General features: G+C 47.4%; 1 protein-coding gene across 2 annotated transcripts in view; it reads left to right on the top strand.

Annotated features, from left to right (window-relative positions):
• The window catches only part of OSBP2 (oxysterol binding protein 2), a 199,717-nt gene that overhangs the window by 53,073 nt on the left and 133,508 nt on the right, over window positions 1–13,136 (top strand). The window lies entirely within an intron of this gene.

Here is a 13,136-nt window from a genome sequence, read left to right on the forward strand (position 1 = left end):
CTCCCCATCCTTGACCCCCTGCTTTCTTCCTATATACCCAGCCTTCCTGCGGGGCAGCCTCCCCTCTTTCTTGATAGAACCCTATCTTCCTGACCTCTTGGCTTTCAGCACATGCATCTCCAACACCCTAGCCAAGATCAGCTCACTTGTTTCCTCTCGTGGGCCTCTTCTCGGCTGCTGGGGGACAACATCTGGCTGTGTAGGCTGTGGCCACTAAACACTTATGCTTTACACCCGCTGGGCATGCCAGACCCAGAGGGTGCTTAGAGCAGAGAGGGTGCGGAACTCTGGGCAGCTGATGGCTGGGACCTCAGATGATGTCCTGGGCCATAGATCAGGGGTCTTCCCTGCTGGGCTGGAGATGGACAGGGCTCCATATCAGCAGAGAGACCAGAGCTCACCACAGGACCAAGCAGCCTTTCAAGACAGTCCTGATTCTCAGATTCTTACTTCCTTTCTTATACTGTATTAGAAAAATTCATACGAGGAAGGGCATGGAGGTTTCTGCCGTTCTGATCAGGCAACCCAGGACTGTGTGATCGGCTCTTGAAGCAGCTTCTGAAGTATAGGCCTTCTTTGACTTCAGGAAGCTTTGTCTCATTTCCAGCTGCCATCTGGTGGCTGGATTGAGGCCCTTCTGAGTGCATGTTGAGTCAGCCAGGGCTGGCTTGCTCATCTGTCTTTTTAAAGTCCCTGCAGGGTCATCAGAATGTGAGACCTCTGGGGAGAAGAGTCCAACCAGGAAAAGGAACTTTTACTTAGGCATCCCCCACCCTCCACGAGGCAAACCTGGCCCAGGGGCTGGTCAACTGTGTCACTCCTCAGCGTTCCCCTCCGCAGACCACTCAGTCTTCTAAATCCCGGTGTCTTGGTGCCTCTGCTAGGATTGCGCCCTACCCATCTCAGCCCTCAGGTCCCCCAGGGCCCTTGGCCATGGAGCTTGTCCTCAACCCCTGGGCCTTTTTCCCTGGTCGGCATGCCCTCGCGTCTTCAGCCATGCCTTAACGTGGAGTGCCAGTCCCCACGCAGCCTGACCTCACTAGGCCCCATCCACCTCTGCCCCACGTGGCCACCTCCAGACCCTGTGGGCTCTGGCTCACTAATCTTAAAGTCAGAAGCCCTTTTCTGGCCACCACAGCAGTTACCCTGCCAGTGCCCTTCCAGATCTGACTCCTCCAGGAGGTGGCTGCCTTTTTCTCTTCCTTTCTCACTTGGCCTCGCCCTGTGGTTCACTCCTGCTGGGGTGAGTTCTTTCTCTCTCTCCTTGTTGTCTGGCTTCCTTCATTCCTGTTTGTCCTCTGTCTAACCATGGGCCAGTCCAGGCACTAGACAGGTTCGGCCTGAATCTGGACTGTGTCACTTATAAGCTAAGTCCCTGTGCCTCTGTCTCCTTACCCATAAAGTGGATGTAGTGATAAAGACCTCTTAGGATTGTCAAGAGGGATAAATCAAATCATGTTACAAACTGCCCAGCAGTCACCGGAGTGTGGTGGCTACTCGGCTGACAGCAGTGACGTCGATGGTCTTTTGGTGATCACCTGTCAGTTCTGCACCTTCTACCTTCAGGCAGGGGTGATAGGGCCCTTCTCTGAGCACGCGTACACGTGCCATGCAGCCACGATCTGTGGTGACCCCTCCCAGCCATGCAGACCACACTCCTCAAACCCAGGGTATCCTTGATCAGTACCTGTCCCCTTTCGTGTGGGTCCCCTGCCACCTTTCTCCCATCCCCCAGTGGCTCTAGAAGTCCTTGCTACTCTGTGAATTGTCACTGCTACCTCCTGGCTCACCGCAAAAGATCTTGCTTCGTCATTCATAGAACAAAACCGGATCCACAGCCTGAGCCCCTCAGCTCCCTACCATCACACGCTCTTCCATCCCCTGCCATGTGAATCCCTAATGATTCCAATAGAGACATTTTTCTCCTTTGAAGCAGTACCCAACTTCAAAGAGTGATTTTCTACCTCTTGCTGGGGGACTTGGTTTTATCAGTTTCCTCCCCTCCCCTCCCCTCCCCTCCTTCTCTTTCCTGTCTTGCTCTGTCGCCCAGGCTGGAGTGCAGTGGCATGATCTCAGCTCACTGCAACCTCTGCCTCCCAGGTTCAAGCGAATCTCCTGCTTCTGCCTCCCAAGTAGCTGGGTATACAGGCGTGTGCCACCATGTCTGGCTAATTTTTTTATTTTTAGTAGAGACAGGGTTCCACCATGTTGGCCAGGCTGGCCTCAAACTCCTGACCCCAGGTGATCCACCCGCCTTGGCCTCCCAAAGTGCTGGGTTTACAGGTGTGAGCCACCGTGCCTGGCCTTATCGCTCTCTCCTGGCCTCTTCCTACTGCATATGACCCACCACTCGCTACTTTGAAATTGTCCTAGCCAAAATCTCAGGACACCTTCCAGACCTGGCAGTTGACCAAGAAGTGAATCTGGGTGTCACCCTGAGTCCTACCCTCCCTCACGCCTCCCTGCAGCTTGTCAGCAGGTCCCGTCAGCGCCAGACCTGAGCACTTTCACATCTGCCCGCTGCCCTCCATCTGCCTGGCTTCCAACCCAGTTTCACTACCTGGCCTCCCAGATTCTAGACTCCAACAACAGCAAGAAGGAGTCTTTTTAAAATGCAGCTCTGCTCGGTTCCAGTTCCACATAGGATGCAGTGAAAAGGTTTCACTCTGCAGCTAGAAAACATGTACAGAGCTGGGCATCATGGCTCATGCCTGTAATCCCAGCACTTTGGAAGTTCGAGGTGGGCGGATCACTTGAGGCCAGGAGTTTGAGACCAGCCTGGCCAACATGGTGAAACTTTGTCTCTACTAAAAATACAAAAATTAGCTAGATGTGGTGTCCCACACCTGTAATCCCAGCACTTTGGGAGGTTGAGGCGGGTGGATCATGAGGTCAGGAGATCAAGACCAACCTGGCCAACATGGTGAAACTCTGTCTCTTAAAAAAAAAAATTTAAAATTAAATTAAAAATGTGGACAGAATGCACAGAGCAGCTATTTGAGCACCCTGAAAATTAAGCAGCCCCAAGTAGGTTGGAGAAAACCAGATTCTGAGGTAACACCAAACAGGTGGTGAGTTTACAATTTTTTCCCTCCAGTATCTTCTGGAGTGGACTTGGGGGAGACCCAGAAGTGAGCAGACAGAGAAAACACCTGGAGAAGCCCTCTAGTTCAGGCTCAAGGAGGAAGGGGTCTCCTGGCAATGATAGCAGTGGCGACAAGGGGCCTGCAGATGCCAAAAACTCAGAGGAATCCATCCATGCCGGTAGGAAGAGCTCTGGTCCCCAGAGGTGAGGGAACCCCTGTTGCACTTGTCTCTCACTCTTCCTACTCCTTAGCCGACAATACAGGTGCAGTGGTGGGAAGTGGACAGCCAGAGGACTGAAACAGAGAGCCCAAGGGAGCCAGAAAAAAACAGATCACAGAGAGAGGACCTTGGGAGAGTGACCCCATTATGTCGTTTTCATGAATTCCTGGCTTCATGTCCATGCTGCACATGGATGGATCTGATCCTAAACAACATACAAAAGATTTTGAGAACTGAACTTAAAGCTACGTGAATACCCACGTCCCTGTGGCATTGGCTGGCACACACACAGATCCAGATCGTACTGCAAAGGGCCAGGAGTGGTGTAACCTGGCACTTTGGGAGGTTAAGGTGGGTGGATCACTTGAGGACAGGAGTTCGAGACCAGCCTGACCAACATGGTGAAACCTCATCTCTACTAAAAATACAGAGAAATTAGCCAGGCATGGTGGTGCACACCTGTAATCCCAGCTACTCCGGAGGCTTAGACGGGAGAATCACTTGAACCTGGGAGGCAGAGCTTGCAGTGAGCCAAGATCGCACCACTGCACTCCAGTCAGGGTGATAGAGCAAGACTCTGTCTCAAAAACAAAAACAAATAGTACTGCAAAGGCTTTGAAAATGGAACTAACAGTGAAACCACCACCCAGAGAAGGCTGGTCACTATGTGTGGCCTTAACCCAACTCAGCTGATAGACTGCTAAAATGAAAATATGAAATCGCCAACATCAGGAATGAAATAAACAATAGCACAAACAAACATAAAAGGATACTGTAAAAAATCATAAACAAACATAAAAAGGACAAACAAAGATAAAAGGATAATACTACAAAAACATAAACATAAAAAGCACAAACAAAGGATAATTACAAAAACATAAACAAACATAGAAAGCACAAACAAACATAAAAGGATAATAACTACAAGAACATAAAATAGATAAATACTACATAAAATGCTACAGACAACTCTGCTGACAAATCTGACAACTTGGATGAAATGAACCAGTTCCTCAAAAGTCAAATTCTAAAACCCAAGATCAAATCCATAACCTGAATAATCCTATAAATAAAACTATTAAATAAATTAGTTTAAAAGACTTCAAAAAAAAAGTCTTGAGGCCTACACGATTTCACAAGTAAATTTTATCACATATTTGAAAAAAGAATAACACTATTTCCACAAAATCTCTTCCAGAAAACAGAAAAGGAGTAATTTTTTTCTTTTTCTTTTTTTTTGAGATAGAGTCTCACTCTGTCACCCAGGCTGGAGTATAGTGGCAAGATCTTGGCTCACTGCAACCTCCACTTCCTGGGTTCAAGCAATCTCCTGCCTTAGCCTCCCAGATAGCTGGGATTATAGGCATCTGCTACCATGCCCAACTATTTTTTTTTTTTTTTCATATTTTTAGTAGAGACAGGGTTTCACCATGTTGGCCAGGCTAGCCTCAAACTCCTGACCTCAGGTGATCCTCTTGCCTTGGGCTCCCAAAGTGCTGGGATTACAGGCCTGAGCCACCACGCCCAGCCTAGAAGTGAGTAATCTCTAGCTGATTTATGAGGACAGCATACCCTGATACCAAACTGAACAAAGATAGTACAAGAAAAGAAAACTTCAGACTAATATTTCTCATGAGCATAGATGAAAACGTCTTCAACAAAGTGTTAACAATTTGAACCCAGCAGTACAATAGAATAATACACCATGATCAAGTGGATTTCATGCTAGGAGTGCAAGGTAGGTTCCATATTTGAAAATCAGTAAATGGGGCTGGGCACAGTGGCTCACACCTGTAATCCCAGCACTTTGAGAGGCCAAGACAGGCAGATCACTTGAGGTCAGGAGTTCAAGAGCAGCCTGGCCAACATGGTAAAACCCTGTCTCTACTAAAAATACAAAAAAGTTAGCTGGGCGTGGTGGCGCATGCCTGTAGTCCCAGCTACTCGGGAGGCTGAGACAGGAGAATTGCTTGAATGTGGGAGGCAGAGGTTGCAGTGAGCCGAGACTTTGCCACTGCACTCCAGCCTGGTGCCTGGCAACAGAGCAAGACTGTCTCAAAAAAAAAAAAAAAAAAAAAAATTAGCCAGGCATGGTGGTGCACACCTGTAGTCCCAGCTACTTAGGAGGCTGAGTCAGGAGAATTGCTTGAACCTTTGTGGGGGTAGAGGTTGCAGTGAGTCGAGATTGCAACACTGCACTCCAGCCTAAGCAACAGAGCAAGACTGTCTCAAAAAAAGAAAGAATATCGGCCGGGCACAGTGGCTCACGCCTGTAATCCCAGCACTTTGGGAGGCCGAGGTGGGTGGATCACGAGGTCAAGAGATCGAGACCATCCTGGTCAACATGGTGAAACCCCGTCTCTACTAAAAATACAAAAAATTAGCTGGGCATGGTGGTGCATGTCTGTAATCCCAGCTACTCAGGAGGCTGAGGCAGGAGAATTGCCTGAACCCAGGAGGCAGAGGTTGCAGTGAGCCGAGATTGCACCATTGCACTCCAGCCTGGGTAACAAGAGTGAAACTCCATCTCAAAAAAAAAAAAAAAAAGAAAGAAAGAAAGAAAAAGAAAATCAATAGATGGAATCACAATATTAACAATCTAAGAAAAACTACATTATAATATCAATTGATACAGAAAAAGGCATTTGACAAAATATAGCATCATGCATGGAAAAAAAAAATAAAACTCTCAGCAAACTAGGAAATTCCTCCACCTGATTAAGGACATCTTCAAGAAACTGACATCATAAGTAGTGCTAGAAGACAGAACGCTTTACTTTCCCCCTAGGATCAGTAAAGTCAAGGATGTCCATGTTCCTCACTCATATTCTTCCTTACACTGGAAGTCCTGGCCAGTATTATAAAGCAAGAAAAAAGAAGTCAAAGGCACTCAGATTGGGAAGAAAGAAACAAACCTATCCTGTTTGCAAGTGACATGATGGCTGTATAGAAAAATCCCATGAAATCTACAAAAATATTTTTAGAGTAAGTGAGTTTAACAAGGTCACAAGATACAAGGTCATTACATAAAGGCCAATCATATTTCTGTGTACTAGCACAGAAATATTTATATAAAAATTAACCAAGGCTGGGTGTGGTGGCTCACGTCTGTAATCCCAGCATTTTGGTAGGCTGAGGTGGGCGGATCACCTGCGGACAGGAGTTGAAGACCAACCTGGCCAACATGGTGAAACCCCATCTTTACTAAAAATACAGGCGCGTGCCTATAATTCCAGCTACTCGGGAGGCTGAGACAGGAGAATCGCTTGAACCTGGGAGGCGGATGTTGCAGTGAGCCAAGATCACACTATTGCACTCCAGCCTGGGCAACAGAGCGAGACTCCATTTCAAAAAAAAAAGAAAAAATTAATTCTAAATGTAAACCATGCAACTATCCTACATTTACCTATAATCCTAGCAGTTTGGGAGGCCGAAGGGGGTGGATCACTTGAGCCCAGGAGTTTGATACCAGCCTGGGCAATATGGCGGATTTTAAAAAATCATTTACAATGACCCCACGAAATATTTAGCTATAATTATAACAAAACAAATATAGTGTCTATATAAATAGTGTTAAATACATAGAAGACCAAAATAAATGGAGTGACATACAATGCTCATGGATTAGAAGATTCAAGAGAATGAAGACATCAGTTCTCCTTTGACTGATCAGTAGATTTAATGCGATTTCAGTAAAAATCCCAGCTGGACATTTTCTCAGCATAGACAAGCTTATTATAAATTTAAATACAAGATAAAGAAATTCGAATAGCTAAAGCAACTTTGAAAAAGAAGAATAAACTTGGAGCGATTACCCAATTTTAAGACTTATCATAAGGAAACAACAGTGTGATGCTGGCAAATACTATGCAGGTTAATTAGATAGACACATACAATAATGGAACAGAATAGAGAGTCCAAAAATGGGCCCACACAAATATGGTCAGATGGCTTTTGACAGAGGTGCAGAAACAATTTAATTGAGAAAAGATAGTCGTTAACAACTAGTATTAGAACAATTGGACATCCATATGCAGTAAAATGAATCTTGATTTATACTTCTTATTTATCATAAAAACTAACTCAAAATGTAAACCATACAGCTATGGTTTTACTCAAAATGTAAACCATACAGCTAATACTTTTACCTGTAATCCCAGAAGTTTGGGAGGCTGAGGCAGGTGGATCACTTGAACCCAGGAGTTCAGGACCAGCCTGGGTGATGTGGCGAAACCCCATCTCTACCAAAAATACAAAAGTTAGCCAGGCATGGTGGTATACACCTGTAGTCCCAGCTACTCAGGAGGCTGAGTCAGGAGACAATCATTTGAACCTGGGAAGCTGAGGTTGCAGTGTGCCGAGATTATACCACTGCACTCCAGCCTGGGTGACAGAGTTAGACTCTATCTCAAAAAATAAAAAATAAAATAAAATAAAATGCAATTTTGATTTGTATCTCTTCTCTGGCTGCCTTTTGGCCTCTAGACCCATCCAGCTTCTGCTCTCTTCACTGGCACACCGTCTTGCTGCCAGCCAGTGTGAATGCTTTAACTCTTGTTGGCAAAGTCTCTTCCCTAGCATCCAGCCCCTTCCCACACCCTATTTTCCTTAAGTCTGTTTACCCTCCAGGGAGAGGCCAGTCAGGAAAGCCTTCCCGGAGCCTCCTGCCTGGGCCAGATGTTTGCTCCTTGGCTCAGCGCCCCGCTCAGCATGGTGTCTTAGCAGTTAGTCTGAGCATGGGTTTCCTAGAGCCTCAGAGTCCCCGTTTGTTAGTCCACTAGAAGCTTCAATTCTGTGCTTCCCAGGGTCCTTTCCATCAAAGATTTCTAAGCCAGTAGGAGCAGAGATGCTGTAGCCAGCCTGCCTGGGTTCAAATCATGGCTCCCACACTTACCCACGGTGTGACCTTGGACAAGTTGCTTGCCGTCTTTTGCCTCATTTCTCTCCTTTGTAAAATAGGTTTTATGATAGAACGAACTCTTAGAGGTGCTGTGAGGATTAGCTTAGATAATTTGTAAAGTGATCTTGGCACACGGCTTAGCAAATGCTTAGCTAAAGCAAGCTGTAGTTATTGATAGTCACTTTTGCAGCTTTAAAATGATACAGGTTCCCAAGTCCTCTGTGCTGCTAAAACAGAATGAGAATGACTTTTGGGAGCAGGGAGTACTTGTATTTTTTTTCAAAAACTCCTTGAGTGGGATTGACAGATTCAACAAATAAAAACACAGGTTGATCGGGTGCAGTGACTCAAGCCTCTAATCTCAGCACTTTGGGAGGCCGAGGCAGGCAGATCCCTTGAGGTCAGGAGTTCGAGATCAGCCTGGCCAACATGGTGAAACCCCTTTCTACTAAAAATGCAAAAATTAGCCAGGTGTGGTGGTGCATGCCTCTAATCCCAGCTACTTGGGAGGCTGAGGCAGGAGAATTGCTTGAACCCAGGAGGCGGAGGTTGAAGTGAGCCGAGATTGAGCCATTACTCTCCAGCCTGGGCAACAGAGTGACACACAAAAAAAGAAAGAAACCCACAGATTTAATTTGATCTTCAAATACAAAACAAATAATGTTATAGTATAAGGATGTCTCAATATTTGGGCAGTCTTTATACTAAAATTTTATTGTGTATCTGAAATATAAATGTAACTGGGCAACCTGCATTTTATCTACCAACATTTAACCCTATCCTGGGAGGCCCTGACACCCAGCCCACTTGGGGGCTCTGCTCCGAACTCCCTGGTCTAAAGGCAGACCTCCAAGCCAGAAACGAGAGAGTGTCCTTTTACTTGACACAAGGGGGCGCTAGAAGATGGCTTGTTCGCTTTCTTTTCCGTAAATCAGTGTCTAGGAAAGCACTAGCAGATTGGCTGGCTTGCAACATATCTCTCAGTAGCTGTGAATCATTTTCAGATGTTCAGGTCAGCCTCCCAGAGTCCTCTGGGAGGCTGTAAGAAGCCGATACACTGTAATCCCAGCACTTTGGGAGGCCAAGGCGGGTGGATCACGAGGTCAAGAGATCGAGACCATCCTGGTCAACATGGTGAAACCCCGTCTCTACTAAAAATACAAAAAATTAGCTGGGCATGGTGGCGTGTGCCTGTAATCCCAGCTACTCAGGAGGCTGAGGCAGGAGAATTGCCTGAACCCAGGAGGTGGAGGTTGCGGTGAGCCGAGATCGTGCCATTGCACTCCAACCTGGGTAACAAGAGCGAAACTCCGTCTCAAAAAAAAAAAAGAAGCCGATACAGAGCTGGCCACCTTTGTCTTGGGCCTTCACTTCTGGGTGGCTAGTCTAGCTTCTCAGGGCCTCCCCTGTCCTCACTTCCCCCACCCTGCAACCCCACTCCATTGATGTCATAACTCTATTCTGATATCACAGCCCAGCACTTGGAATTATCCCAGGCAGCCCAGGTTCTACCCTTAGAGCAACTAAGGCAGGCAGTTGAGTGGGGAGCAGGGATGTGAGAAGGCGGTTGGGTGACTGGTGGCCCTAGAGGCTGACCCTAAAGAACACCTGGACATCCTGCCATCCTATTGCTTCAAAATGAAAATCCTCTAAAAGGTAGGACTTGGAAGACTTTCCTCCTGTTCCTGTCGGCCGTGATCCCACTGAGGTGGAAATAAATTCTCGGGGAGTGTGGAGTTGTTCTGGCTCTGGAAGCAGCTCTCAGGAAACCTGCTGCCTGTGTGCCTGGGGACACAAGTGGCCTTGGTCCACTCAGCAGTCCTCTCTTTGTGCTTGAAGGAATGCTTCCCGAAGCCCAGTGTTTCTTACTTGTTGGGGGAGTCGTTCCTTAGTGCTTGGAGGATGCCTGCAGGTACTGATCCAGGTTCTTCTGTGGCCACCGCCTCTGTCCTCATTCCCTAAGAAGCTGGATGGGAACAGGGGTATGCCCTCCTCAGACAAAGGGAAAATATAGGTGCATTCAAGCTATTGACCTGCAGACTCCTTGGTACCGAGGAGGAGAGAAGCCCCATCCTCCCTGCTGGTCAGAGGGTATAAAGAGATATATATATATATTTTTTTAAAGATAGGGTTTCACCATGACGGCCAGGCTGGTCTTGAACTCCTGACCTCAAGTGATCCACCCACCTCGGCCTCCCAAATGCTAGGATTACAGGCGTAAGCCACCACGCCCGGCCAGAGATCTCTTATGAACCCATTGAGGGAAAATTTAACTGGTATGGATTAAACAACACAATAAAAGAAAACGCTGAATAACCTCTCTTACTCTGATGGACATGAAGTCTTCCTGGGGAGCATGTTAAAACTGCAAACTCCTAGGGCAGGACCACTGAGATTCAGATCCGATGGTCATATGCCACCCAGGAACCCCCATTTTAATTTTAATTTGTTTTAATTTAATTTAATTTTTTTAATATAGAGACAGGGCCTCACCATGTTGCTCAGGCTGGTCTCAAACTCCTGGGCTCAGGCAATTTTCCTGCCTCGGCCTCCTAAAATGCTAGGATTACAGGTGTGAGCCACCTGGCCCTCCCCCATTTTTATTTTTTATTTTTCTTCATTTATTTTTGAGACAGAGTCTCGCTCGGTTTCCCACGCTGTGATCTTGACCGCAAGTGATCTGCCCACCTCAGCCTCCCAAAGTACTGGGATTACAGGTGTGAGCTACCACTCCCCACCTTTCCCCCTTTTTTTTTAATTTTTAATTTTTATTTTTTGACATGGAGTTTCACTCTAGTCACTTAGGCTGGAGTGCAATGGCGCAATCTCGGCTCACCGCAACCTCCGCCTCCCAGGTTCAAGCGATTCTTCTACCTCAGCCTCCGGAGTAGCTGGGATTACAGGCATGCGCCACCACGCCCAGCTAATTTTGTATTTGTAGTAGAGATGGGGTTTCTCCATGTTGGCCAAGCTGGTCTTGAACTCTTGACTGCAAGTGATCCGCCCACCTCAGCTTCCCAAAGTGCTGGGATTATAGGTGTGAGCTATCGCGCCTGGCCTTCCCCATTTTTATAATAAACATTCCACACAGGGCTCCTGCCAGCCCTCCAAGCATCTCACTTTGAGCACAGTCTGCTCTGTCGACTCCCTGGATTGCTTATTGCTGCTGGCTATCTTCCCCCTTTTCCAAATTCCATATTTTTCTTGGAGGGGGGTTGAATTCGGTTTTCCTTCACATATTTATTTAATGTGCGGGATCCGAGGAGACAAAAGTGATGGTGCAGGGCCCTATTGTTCATCAGGTGCATTGTATCTAAGTGTTTGGCCCCTGCCTTCTAGGCCTAGGTGCAGCCCCTCTCTCTACCTAAGAAAACGGCTTTTGGCTAAATTAGGAGTGCTATACCCTTTTTTCATCAGAGATCTTCTCTTCATGGTTCTCACCCGAACTGAGAAAATGGGATATGAGCGTGAATTATTGGTCATTAAAACTGATAGTGGAGTCAGGCATGGCAGCTCATGCCTGTAATCCCAGCATTTTGGGAGTCTGTGGAGGGAGGATAACTGGAGGCCAGGAGTGGAGACCAGCCTGGGCAACATAGCGAGACCCCATCTCTCCAAAATACAGAAGCTGGGTATGGTGGCATGTGCCTGTAGCCCTACGTACTCTAGAGGCTGAGGTGGGAGGAGCGCTTGAGCCCAGGAGGTCAAGGCTACAGTGAGCCATGATCATGCCACTGCAGCCTGGGTGACAGAGCAAGACCCTGTCTCTAAAAACAACAAACTGATCGTGGTGAAGGGCATTGCTCATGGAAAGGATTGGCTTCTGTTTCTCTCGTGGCCCTGGAATGAACACTGAATGGTACCCAGGAGGGCAGCCATGGCTCCTCGATCACTCAGCAGCTCAAGGTGCAAATTCCTTCCTGGTTGGCTGTGAATTTAGGCTTTCCCAGTAAAGCCACACGGCTTTTTGAATGAATAAATGTATCTATGCTAGTTCACAGGGTCTTTAGTTGCCATCTTGCCTGTGCGCTCTTGAACTTTCGAGTCCTTTGCATTTGGCAGTGTCCAGGCATTCAGGCCTGGAGCCCGTGAAGTGCCCGCGCTTCCCTCCACACTCCTGGTCCAGTGGAAAGCAGGACGTGTCCTGGCCCTCAGGTCATGGTCTTCGGGTTGCAGAACGGAGGGGTTGACCTCACCTAAACCTTCCAAAAAGCAGATGGTCAGACTCTCCTCCCTTCAAACTCCTCTCTGCCCTGACTCACACCTGGGCCATTTCCTCCAGTGAGATTGAAGGAGGAGCAAGGAAGTCCATGTTTCCCCTCCATGATGCCAGGACAGGAAGCTGGACTCAGTCTCTTCCACATGGCCAGGAAGGGTAGTCCCTGACTGCCCATCTTGGTTTTGGGAGAGAGGAAAACCAGTGCCCAGTCTGGGAAATGAGGGTTTGGGGGATTGTGGTAAAATAGAGGACAGGACTCTGCAGGTCAGGGATAGAGGCAGAGGGCTTATTGCAGGCAGGGCCAGGTGCTCTTTGCAGCTTTAGCAGCCCCTTGAATATAACTGCTGCTGTGTAAACGTGTTGATTGACGGAGGTGCAGGTAAAAACTTCAGAACAGCTGGGCTTAAATATGGTACAAAGAAATCTCTGGGATGGGATTTAAATTTTTTTTTAACCTGTTATTGTCAGCCTGGCCAACATGGTGAAATCCCGTCTCCACAAAAATACAACAACAACAACAAAATTAGCCAGGCGTGGTGGCACGTGCCTGTAATCTCAGCTACTCTGGAGGCTGAGCCAGGAGAATTGCTTGGACCTGGGAGGCAAAGGTTGCAGTGAGCCAAGGTCATGCCGCTGCACTCCAGCCTGGGCAACAGAGTGAGACACACAGACACATTTTTCTCTCTCTCAAAAAAAAAATTGCGGGTGGGC

This window comes from Aotus nancymaae, unplaced genomic scaffold (genome assembly GCF_030222135.1).
Source record: "Aotus nancymaae isolate 86718 unplaced genomic scaffold, 86718_ANA_hifiasm-v0.15.2.pri h1tg000076l, whole genome shotgun sequence".
Taxonomy (NCBI): domain Eukaryota; kingdom Metazoa; phylum Chordata; class Mammalia; order Primates; family Aotidae; genus Aotus; species Aotus nancymaae.